Raw genomic sequence first — 10,953 nt, forward strand, 5'->3', positions numbered from 1 at the left:
GTGTTTGTTTGTTGAGTCTTAGTAGATACTTCTATTATGGGTCTGTCGTGTCAGATTCTTCACATGTTAATTGGTTGTCTGCAACTCAGTGTGTATTTGTATCCCTGTGCTATTTCCTCTCTCCGTATAGTGAGTTGTTTCAGTCTTTAGATAATTGCTGGTCTATAGGTGGTTTTATTTTTCAGATGACTGCCGCAGCCAAATGGAGGATATCAGCTATTTGCTTGTCCTCTCACCCTTATTATCTCAATGTCACTTAATTTCCATTATTCTCTCCTTTTTCATTTAGTTTGAAGCTGAGCATATTTGCTACTCTATGTTGGTGCATATTATTGGTATCTTTTACCCCAATAGTATTTATTCTCTCTGCATGAGTAGTCTTTTACCCCAAAATAAAGGATATGAAGAATTAGAATTAGTGCCAGTTATTCTTGCTTATTGAGCCAAAGCAATGACAAAAATGCCTTGACAAATTTAGTGGGGGTAGATTGTTGATAACTAATGACTTTTCCCAAGGAGTTGTGCTGTTTGGTTTTTCTTGGGGGAAGATTGTTGCACGTTTCTTTTTTCTCTACATCTTGATGGAGGTTGATTGGTTATATTTGACTTTCTTATCTCCTTGCATGTGGCCAAAAGTAGTTGATTCAAGAAGGATAAGTTATTTTGTCTGAACTCTGCTTACTTAAATAGAGTGGACGTTTACGTATTCATGTTGAGTATCTTTTCTATCATCTGTTTCTTGGAACTGCCATCAGGTGTTGTTTATATTTGACCAAATAGCATGGTTTACAGCTGCCCATGCTTGGAAAAAAAAAGGGAAGTTTGCCTGTGCTAGCTTATATTTAGGGCCCGTTTGGCCATAGATTTCCCAAGTAAAACTTGGGAAAAAATTTGGCAAATATTGTTAGTCCATACACTTTCTCATTATTTGGCAAATTTTTTTTGGCAAATAACCCAAATTCCCAAATACTAGTTTTTTCTAGTATTTGGGCCAAATCTCATTATTTGGAAAGTTTTAAAAATTCAAATTTAACACCAAACTTTTATCTTTTACAAAAACACTTTATAGTTTTTTCTAGTATTTGTACTAGTCTTTTTTAACGATGCGACTATTTACTGTAATGATGCTTTTTGATTTGTTGCGGAAGTCATGAATCTTGTTACGTGACATTTCTATTTTGCTATGTAATACAAATTTATGGTTAGTTTTGATAGTTTTTAAAAACTTATGGGCATAAGTCATATTTCTTAAAAAATTGAAATATATTTCCCAAATACTATGGCCAAACACATGGTGAAATTTCACCCAAATCTTCACCCAAATAATATTTGCCATATATATTTGGAATCTATGGCCAAACGCTAGCTTAAAATCCACTTCTAATTGTGCCTCCCCTTAGTCTGCCGTCTTATACTTTTCAAATAAAATATTCACTAGTATACAGACTTGTCATTGTCAATCTATTATAACTTGATGACATGCATATGCATCCAGCTCTCGCCACTGTTGGCACAGTGCAAATTTTAAAATTGTCCCTTGGCATTTGATAAGCAACAATTTGTCATCTCGGAGAAATTTCACTCTTCAAAATAAATTTCTTTATAACCACTTGTTTCATTTTGAACATCTTTAATAACTTGAAAAGGAAACTCATATCCGTATAGCTATCGTTACAAGTGTTTTAATCAAATTAACTTCTTAAAAAATTCCTAGTATTTTACTCCACCAATAATAATGTTACAGAGCATCAAGACGAATATGGCATTTCAAGGTGTCGCCAGTTAGAATGACAATATTAAAAAGTTACTCCCTCCGTTTCAATAAGAATGACCTCTTTTCCTTTTTGGTAACATTTTTATTTTAGCTTTTCACGTGGCATGTTTAAAACCACAAGATTGAAGGGCAATTTAGTACATTTGACATAACTTTAATTTAGGACCACAAGATTCAAAAATCTTCTTTATTTTCTAAAATTTTGTGACAAGTCAAACCAGGTCACTTTTTTGTGAAACGTAGGGAGTATGTTATAAATTGACCAAGTAGATATTATCCTATTTTTGACTTTTTTTTTAAAAAAAAAAAAAAGCCTAAAAGTGGGTGATTAAAACTATCTTATAACCTTTAAATAAAAAAGTGTTTAAAAGTTGAAAGCATCTAAAAATAAGTTAATTTAAATATGTTACTTAGGTCTCAGTGAACAAAATTATTTTTTGGAATTTTCAAAAAAAATTGTACTCCTTTTGACTCCGGACTTGAGATTCTATCTCCTAAACACAAAATGATAATTGGCTTAGGGATTGAGGTGGTTCAAAATTTCAGATAGTACAACATTTTGTTTTTCCAAACCCTCATATTGAAAATCCAAATTCAGAATAGTGGACAAATTAAATAATGCAAGTGCCCGTTGATTGGAACATCACTCAAAAAGAAAGAAGAGGATATTGGAATTTAGGATTATACGTAGTGGAACAATAATATTTGGAATACCGAATAATTACTTTTGGAAGGCGGGAAAAAGACTCTCCACACTGTGTAAGCACCTTTGCCCAATTGCAAATTGGAATTTGATCCTTTCGTTAAAATATTTCTTTAAAATCCTTCATGTTCTATGTGTTTTTCTGCTCATTCGTCAGATTTCACAGGAAAGCCTAAAACTTCTCTGACACACAACAATGGGGGATCCAGAAGAACATGGAAATACTCAAATTTCAACTGTCATTTTGATTTGGATGGTACCCTTTTGAGCACAGGTCCTCTTTTTCCACTCCCTTTGTCTTTTTTTTAGTTTTATTTTTTTCTGGGTTTGTAGCATTTCTGTGTTTTTTTTACTATGAGTTCAACTGAATGGTGTTTTTGACTCTGACAATGTAGGGATATAGTCCCTGTTTTTTTTTAAAAACCATGGTTTCTGAGTCAGCTTGCGCTTAGGACTTATACCTAGGCAGTTCACCAGGTGGGTCAATATCTGATGTCAATGACCTTGACTAATTACCGTGATACTTGTCAGTTGTCACCTCCTACCAGCAACATATGCACCTCACTATGAGCACACTGATACTAAATCTTTGATGTGTATGTTTTAGAGCACTTGACAAAGGAAATTCTGAAGGAGTTTCTGGCTGGATATGGGAAGTGCCAGATAAGGAGAAGGAAAAGAAAAGATTGGGCATGGCCCAGAAAGAGTTCGCTATTGGCATTGTCAGTGATTACGACCTCCCTATCACGCCCGACCTAGTAGTCATGCCCTTTTATCATGACTTGTAAGTGTTTTTTGAACCATGTCTCTCAATATGTTAGCTGTTTCTTTTTATTTTGGATATATTCTTATATGGATATTCACTTGTAAACTACTATAAAGCATAATTGGTTGACACTTGACAGTGGCAGACCTAGCGCATTAGTTATGAATCATGTGAACTTAGTGGCTTTTGCTCAAACCCGGTATATGTATCAATCCACTAAATATTTGAATGTGAACCCAATTATCATTGTATATTAACTTGAGATCACTATAGCCTATAGGAATCCATAAACTTCAAATCTTTGATTTGTCTCTGCGTCCATGGTTCAAACCCAATATATGTGTTAAAAATCCACTAAAATAATATAAAACATAGACTCCGAACACAATAAATTAATAGGTTAAGGTAGAGTTCAGAACTCAAAGCCATTAAGTTCAAATCCTGGATCCGCCTATGTTGTTTGATGTCATCTTCTTACAAAATCATCATATTTGTGCATTTCATTTTACTTCATAATGGATAAGCAACATGGTTATTGATCCTTACATTTCCTATTGCTCTTACATGTTTGATAGAAGTCTTCTCCGTCTTGCTTCAAGAGCCACATGCATCTTCCCGTTTTCCTACACTGTGTTATAAAGTTGTATCCTTAATGTCTTCGAGCTGGAATGTTCTGCGATAAGTCTCCGATTCTAGTTGATGACATGATGAGAATGAAATACTTGTTGTCATGACATATTTAATAATTTGCCTAGCCTCACAATATTAATGTTCTGCTCTGTACAACTAACAGAATCTAGTAAAACACTATGCACTAGTCGCCTCCATTTGTCAATAGTTTTGCACATCATCGTACATTGTGTTGAGGGTGTGATAGATTAGCTAGTATCAGTTTCCCTGCACTGATTTAAGATATTCAATGATTAAGCAATGTGCAACAGAGTGGTCACGTATAATTTTTTTCCTGTTTCGTTGCAGGTGGTTGCAAGCGAAAGCACTTCCTGGTGCTAATCGCCTTATAAGACATCTCCATAAGCATGGAGTTCCCTTTGCCCTTGCTTCAAATTCCAAAAGGAAAAACATAGATGGGAAAGTCTCTCTCCAAGAAGGTTGTGCTATAACTCATTAAGAAATTAATGTAAAACTTAGTTTATCTTCATTATCTTTTTATTTTCTTGTTTCATCAATTAGTGTTGTTATTTTCGAAGTAAATAGTCCATAAGACAGTTCCTTAGGACAGAGAAAATTCTTTTTGTTAAAACCTGCAAAGTATTTTTATTAAATCATCTTGTTGTTAAAAAAAATGTTTCCTTCTCTTTCTAAATGAGATCACCTTTATGAACTTCCAATCATGGTCAGCACATCAACTTTCTTTCAGTTATTTCCTTGTGAAGGTGTATATTTTAAGCTAACATAATCGTTTTTCTTCATTGAACTAGGTTGGAAAGAATGTTTTTCCGTAATTCTTGGAAGTGATCAGGTTAAATCAGGGAAGCCTTCTCCAGACATGTAAGTTAATTAAGCTTTCTACTGTGGGTGATTCCTGATAGTTCTGGTTACTGCTATGCATAAGATATGACATACTCCTTTATCCTCTATTCTCTCGAAGTTGTGTTATCACATTTTTCTTGAAGAAAATCTGAGAATATTTCATTGATAGCGGGAGAACCAAGAAGGTGCTTAATTACGATAGCATGTACAAACTGCTCATGATACTATTCTTTCAGAAGCTCATAAAGTTACCAAAATCTATCATTTGATCTTTGCTATTTAGATATTCATGGTTGACTAAAAAGACTAAATATGTAAGAAAAAGTATTTCAATTCAAGAACCCTATAGCTAATTCCTTTAAAGCGTCTTCAATTAATCTCCTCTTTTCCTATTATGTCTAAAATAAGTCTTGTAGACCCAATAACAATTTTGTGCTATACATGTTCATTGTTCAGAAGCTACTGTTAGTCTAAAATCACTTGCAAAATTTGTGTATATCACTGACATACTGAACTTCTTTTCCATTGGTTGATAATTGGTGTCACCTGTGCGATAATATATTTTCTTCTGATTTCCTGTGAATTCTTGAATTGATTTTAGATTTCTTGAAGCTGCAAAACAAATGGGTGCAGATGCAGCTCAGTGCCTAGTGATAGAGGATTCTGTGTAAGTAGCCTTTTCTTTCTCATTTCTAGTTAGCTTGTTTAAGTTGGGCAGTTCTTTGCATGCCTATATTGTGTGCTAGTGAGTGGTTGAAATCATCCACCTTTCATGTAAGTGACTGTGTTTCTATTCTCAAAGATCAAACTTACATCGTCACAAGCGATCAGCATACCTAGCTGTCTAGCATTAGTTTACTGCTTAAACTCTTAATGTAAACTCTTACCAGATTAACATGTACCTCAAAAAGTTTGCCATACCTCTTTCTTTTCTCTTTTTTTGTCCCTACTAATAGGTAACTTGACTAGCTGAACACACTGTAGAAGCTGATTTTGACTCTTAACATATGTTGATATGATGATATCATGAGTATGTAATTTCATCTAACAATGTTTGTGGGACTGAGAAGTGAATTTGAGATAAGTGTGCAAAAATTTGGTTCTTGAAGTTCACATACCCGGTGCATGGAGCATGTTAAGTTACTTTACCTCCAATAGAAACATTAATCACAAAATGGGGTGAGTATGAGCCTTATGCCTATCTTAGGACATGAGGCTTTAACCATAAGATGCCTCTTGGTTTTGATCTTTCCTGGACAAGACTGAAATAACTCATTGATGATGTACCTACACATGGAAGTCTTAATTTCTGCAGTGTGTAATGCTACTAATTTTAATGCTGCTTGGGTATCAAAGGCTGGTGATCTAGTCTAGCATATCATTTTTGCTAATAAGAACAGCTTAAACATGATTCACATGAGATGCGAGTGTCTACCATCTTAACTGATAACTCTAGTCAAAGCTGACAATATTTGTGCTGTGCTTGTGGCACATATTAATGCATGTGAAGTGCTTCAGATACTTTCTCAGAAATCAAAGTAATCCTGTTTTCTTTAAATTGACTTGCTCCTTGTTTTTTCGTTTTCTCTTCAGTGAACTGATCATTCATGATTCTACATATTGAGAACACGTTTGTGCAGTTAATGCACAACTGTTTGAACATTTTTTATTAACCGAAATTGATATGACAGTAGTTCCTCACCCAATAATTTTGACAGTATCGGGGTCAAGGCAGGCAAGGCTGCTGGAATGAAGGTGGTAGCTGTGCCATCTTTCCATTCTGAATTTGATCAATATACAATAGCTGATTCTGTGCTTCGTTCACTCCTAGATTTAAAGCCGGAAGTATGGGGTCTCCCACCATTTGAAGACTGTATGTTTCTTTCCAGTATAACCTTCTTTATGCTCTGGTCCTGCATGTCCTTCTAGCATGATGCAACTTTCATTACTTAATGATTGCAGGGTTGATAATGCATTGCTGGTTGAACCTGTTCATTTCAGGGGTCTGTACAAAAATGGCCTCCTCCATGATTTTGCAGGTCTTGGACAAGCCCCACATCCTCCTCCCTGATTCCTTCTTATTTGTGTTATTAGACTCTCAGAATTCTGACTAAAGATCATATCCAGATGATGGGCCGTCTACTCTACCTGATCAAGTGTTTGGAGTTTATTTTGGCTGGGCAAAACCTGAGGCATACAAGTTCATAAAGATTGTTCTTGGCGTTGGTTGGGGACATGGCTGCTGCAGTTCTAAGAGGAAGATGGTGAGTAAACTAACCCAATGCTGCTTCACTTGACACTGTTGGATGGTCAGGGAACTCTCGGTATTATGGTTGCTTATTTGTTTTCAGTTAACCGTACACTTATTGTGACTGTTATAAAGTGTTTATTGGAGCATTACTCAATGTGTTTGTAGTGGACAACTGCTATCTATAGTTTGACATGCTGTCTACTAAGCATCAAATAGTGTAGCACAGTTTTTGGAAGTGCGTATGTTTTAAGCAATGAAAAACGTTTACTGGTTTTCTTTAGCAGAAGAAAAAGTTCGTCAGTAATCTTCTCGAGGCATTTTAATTGCTTCATGCATGATGTTGCATGTAGTTACAATTTGTCTAATTGCATAGTCCCTAATTCCTACTTGACATACATTAGCTTTATCATCTCTTTGATCTTTTATCTGCTGCTATTTTAAATTTCTCGTTCTTATATGTTTTCCTAGTTTAAAGATGACCATACTCGTTTTCTACTCCATTTCAGCAAGCTTGTATAGTTGATTCAAGTGATGAACAGATCCAGCCTGGCAAAATGGAAGTTGTGATTGCAGGTTACATCAGAAGATCACACGATGAGGTGATATAGATAGTTTTATTAATTTCCTGTACTACCCACTGGGATGATAGTAACCATGGTAAAAATTAACGAATAACAAGATTTTATGGGGAAAAACACAGCTCGAAGAGAGCAAAATAATATCAGTATAACAGAGTATTTGGGAGGTTCTAGTTTTCAGCGTCATAAAATCCTCATGACTCCCCTACTCAAAACTGAAAACTCAAAATCCACTGTATTATACACACTCAGAATACATTCATTTCTTTTAATACCTTAGGGGTCGTTTGGTTCAAAAATTAATAACGCAGGGATAGTAATGCAGGGATTAGTAGTGTAGGAATTAGTAATGCAAGGTTATTTTATCAAGTGTTTGGTTCATTAGTAATACAAGGATTACTGTAATACCGCTCACCCTTGCCCTCAGGGATTAGTAATATAGGGTTTACTGTAATACCGCTCACCCTTGCCGTCAAGGCATTCTAGTGGCAAGAGCACATATACTTAATATGCTATGCTCCATCATGGGTTCAAATCCAGTCACATACAAAAACTTGATACTTAAGTGGAGAAGGGTGGGCCTTCGGGGATTTCTTGGTTATTCAGAAGTACCACTCACTCCTGCATTCTTTTTTTTTTTCCTCACAAAGATCTACATTATGAAAAAACCCTTGGCCCAACTCACCTGTTGAGAAAACATCTCAACCAAAACAGGGGTCTCACACCTTCCAATCCATTGCAACCTCATCGATGGTTAGGTATACAAGGGTCTCGTCGTCTTCCATCCATTACAACACTGCAATGGCAAAGGCATGCACATACTTTATTCTTGTTGCATGTAAATAGTACTGATCGTATGCCAGTGCCTATGAAAACCCCTGCTCATGTTCCTATACTAGCTAAAACTCAAGGATTAACACTGGGATGATAACCATAGTAAAAGCAGGATGAAAGTAAGGAAGGATAATGATATTTTACGTGGAAAACTCTTCTTTAACTTGAGGGAAAAGCCACAACCCAAAAGGAGCAAAACATTTTGCTCTGGTAATTCAAAGTCTTCGAGAGACTCACCCACCCAAAAGAGGAAACCCACTAGGTTATACACACTCGGAATACATTTTCTTTGACACCCTCACAAGAATACCACTCACTTTAGTTCTTTTTCTTCCCTTATGGAGAACTACTCCTTGAGCTGAGGGTCTATTAGAAGCAACCTCTCTACCTCTTAAGGTAGGGGTAAAGTCTACGTACACTCTACCCTCCCCAAACCTCACTTTGTGGGACTACACTGGATGTCTTGCTATTGTATGGATAACTACATCTTTCTCTATCTCTCGATTGTCATACAAATAAAGTGAATAAAACCATACTCATAGGAGGAAAAACTTGTCCTCAATAAAAAATAGTGCCAGAAGAGAATTACTTTTTAGAAACAGATCAGAAAATCAGACCCCCTTTTTTAATTTCTTACATTTTAAGAAACTTCCCTTTTCTTCAAGTTTTCATCCTCATCAAACTACTGAACCACTACTTGAAATTCATCGGATACTTTATTGCCATGTCGGATTTATTTCTATTCTATGGGGCTGGATCCTACAACTCCGATGATATGTATGCTTGCATCTCATACTTGCTTTAGTTGATTAGTCAAACCCACAAAATTAATGTACCTGTTACTGAGTCCATTGCAAGTTTATGGCGCAGACATTCCATATGATTACAGCAGAAACACACTCTCTCCAGCTGTGATACTGTAGCCAAAATATACTTTTCCAGTTACAGCAACTGAAGTCTTCTCCAAATTTGTGTAGGATCGTGTGGTATGCTTAGGCAGATACTTACAAAAACGATATAATTGATATACATTTAAGTTCCTGTCTACCCTCTTCCAAGATGTACAGAGAAGTTGGCTTGCCGATGTTTAATCATCATATCACTATGTCCACTGTTCACATGTTTTAGCACTCTCTCTACTTTATCTTGCTTAATTTTCTCATCTGTACTAAGTGTAGCATTTTCCATGCATCATTCATACAGGGAAAATCGGACAAAATAGAAATACTTGAGGAAGACAAATCCATTGCCAATGCTGCCTTGAATCTGTCTGAATTCTCCCTAGGTGCATTCAAGTCCCTCTTCTCTGAAGTTGCTGTACAAGATGATTGCGACCTTAACGTAAAATGAACAAGGATATGATTGGCATTAGCATAGTGAGTAGTTACATCCGTTACCCTGAAAGAGGAAATATGTCTTCTTGGGATCAGGGTGACAAAAAAAAACATGAAATAACTTTTGAAACTCAGAACTTCAATCATTGTTCTGGTTTCTTGCTCACATGATTATGGATTAGTAGCCTGCCTACCAATTATTCTGTAAAATTAACAATCCCATGGATGAATTTCATAGTTATTATTAGTGCTTTGCCAATGGATTGAAAATAATGAAATTTTGTGTTTAATTTAGTCTTTTGCAGTTTCTCCTGTTACTGTGTTCACATGCCAGGTGAATTCAGTGCTTATTTTAGCACTAGTGAATTTGATCGCGCTTTGCGCGATAATGAAATACCTTATTAATATAAAATATATATATTTTGAAATATTGAGTGCTGAAAAATTATACTAAAGAGTCTTAGTTCAATTTATTATTCCTACTCAAATTTTATGATTTTTACAATTTTAAATTATTTATGGGTCTTTGTTCTTCGGAAGATTTTTCCTTAATAACCAAAATTATTTATATAATAGTAATATAAGAAAAATATAATTTCAAATATGAAATAAAAAGTATATTCTTGAGTAGGGTCTTATGAAACAATAAATTATGAATTTTACAATTTTGAATTATTTACGAGTCTTTGCTCTTTAGAAGATTTTTCCTTTAATAATGTGTTTATTAACCAAAATTATTTATATATAATAGTAATATAAGAAAAATATAACTTCAAATATGAAATAAAAGGATAATCTTGAGTAGGGGTCTCATCAAACAATAAATTATGAATTTATGTAGATAAAATGGAGGAATCTTTAAAGAAAATATAAATAATTCTTTATACAATTAAAAGAATGTATTTCAATATTTAATATATATATTTCTTGTAAATCATTAATAGTATTGTTTGAGCCTTCATTAGTAGTTATATATTCCGACATTGTTGTATTGCATCTAAATAAAAATACAGACTTAATAATTAAAAAATCATAAGAAGCCAAACTAAAACAGTTACATGAAGAGAATACATATCTTTCTTAGGGTCTTAAATAAAAAAAAAGATGATGAAAATAAAAATACAAATTCAATCAAAAATATACTATAATAAAAATAATATAAAATAAAATAATAATTAATAAAAATAATAATAATAATAATAATAATAATATAAGGAACAAT

At 34.4% G+C, this 10,953-nt stretch overlaps 1 pseudogene; it reads left to right on the forward strand.

The window, feature by feature from the left end:
- Positions 1-2,609: 2,609 nt before the first annotated feature.
- Positions 2,610-9,897, forward strand: LOC125818595 (bifunctional riboflavin kinase/FMN phosphatase-like; annotated as a pseudogene).
- The last annotated feature ends 1,056 nt before the right edge of the window (positions 9,898-10,953 follow it).

Source organism: Solanum verrucosum, unplaced genomic scaffold (assembly GCF_900185275.1).
Source record: "Solanum verrucosum unplaced genomic scaffold, falcon-dt-bn FXZP01001280.1, whole genome shotgun sequence".
NCBI classification, from domain to species: Eukaryota; Viridiplantae; Streptophyta; class Magnoliopsida; order Solanales; family Solanaceae; genus Solanum; species Solanum verrucosum.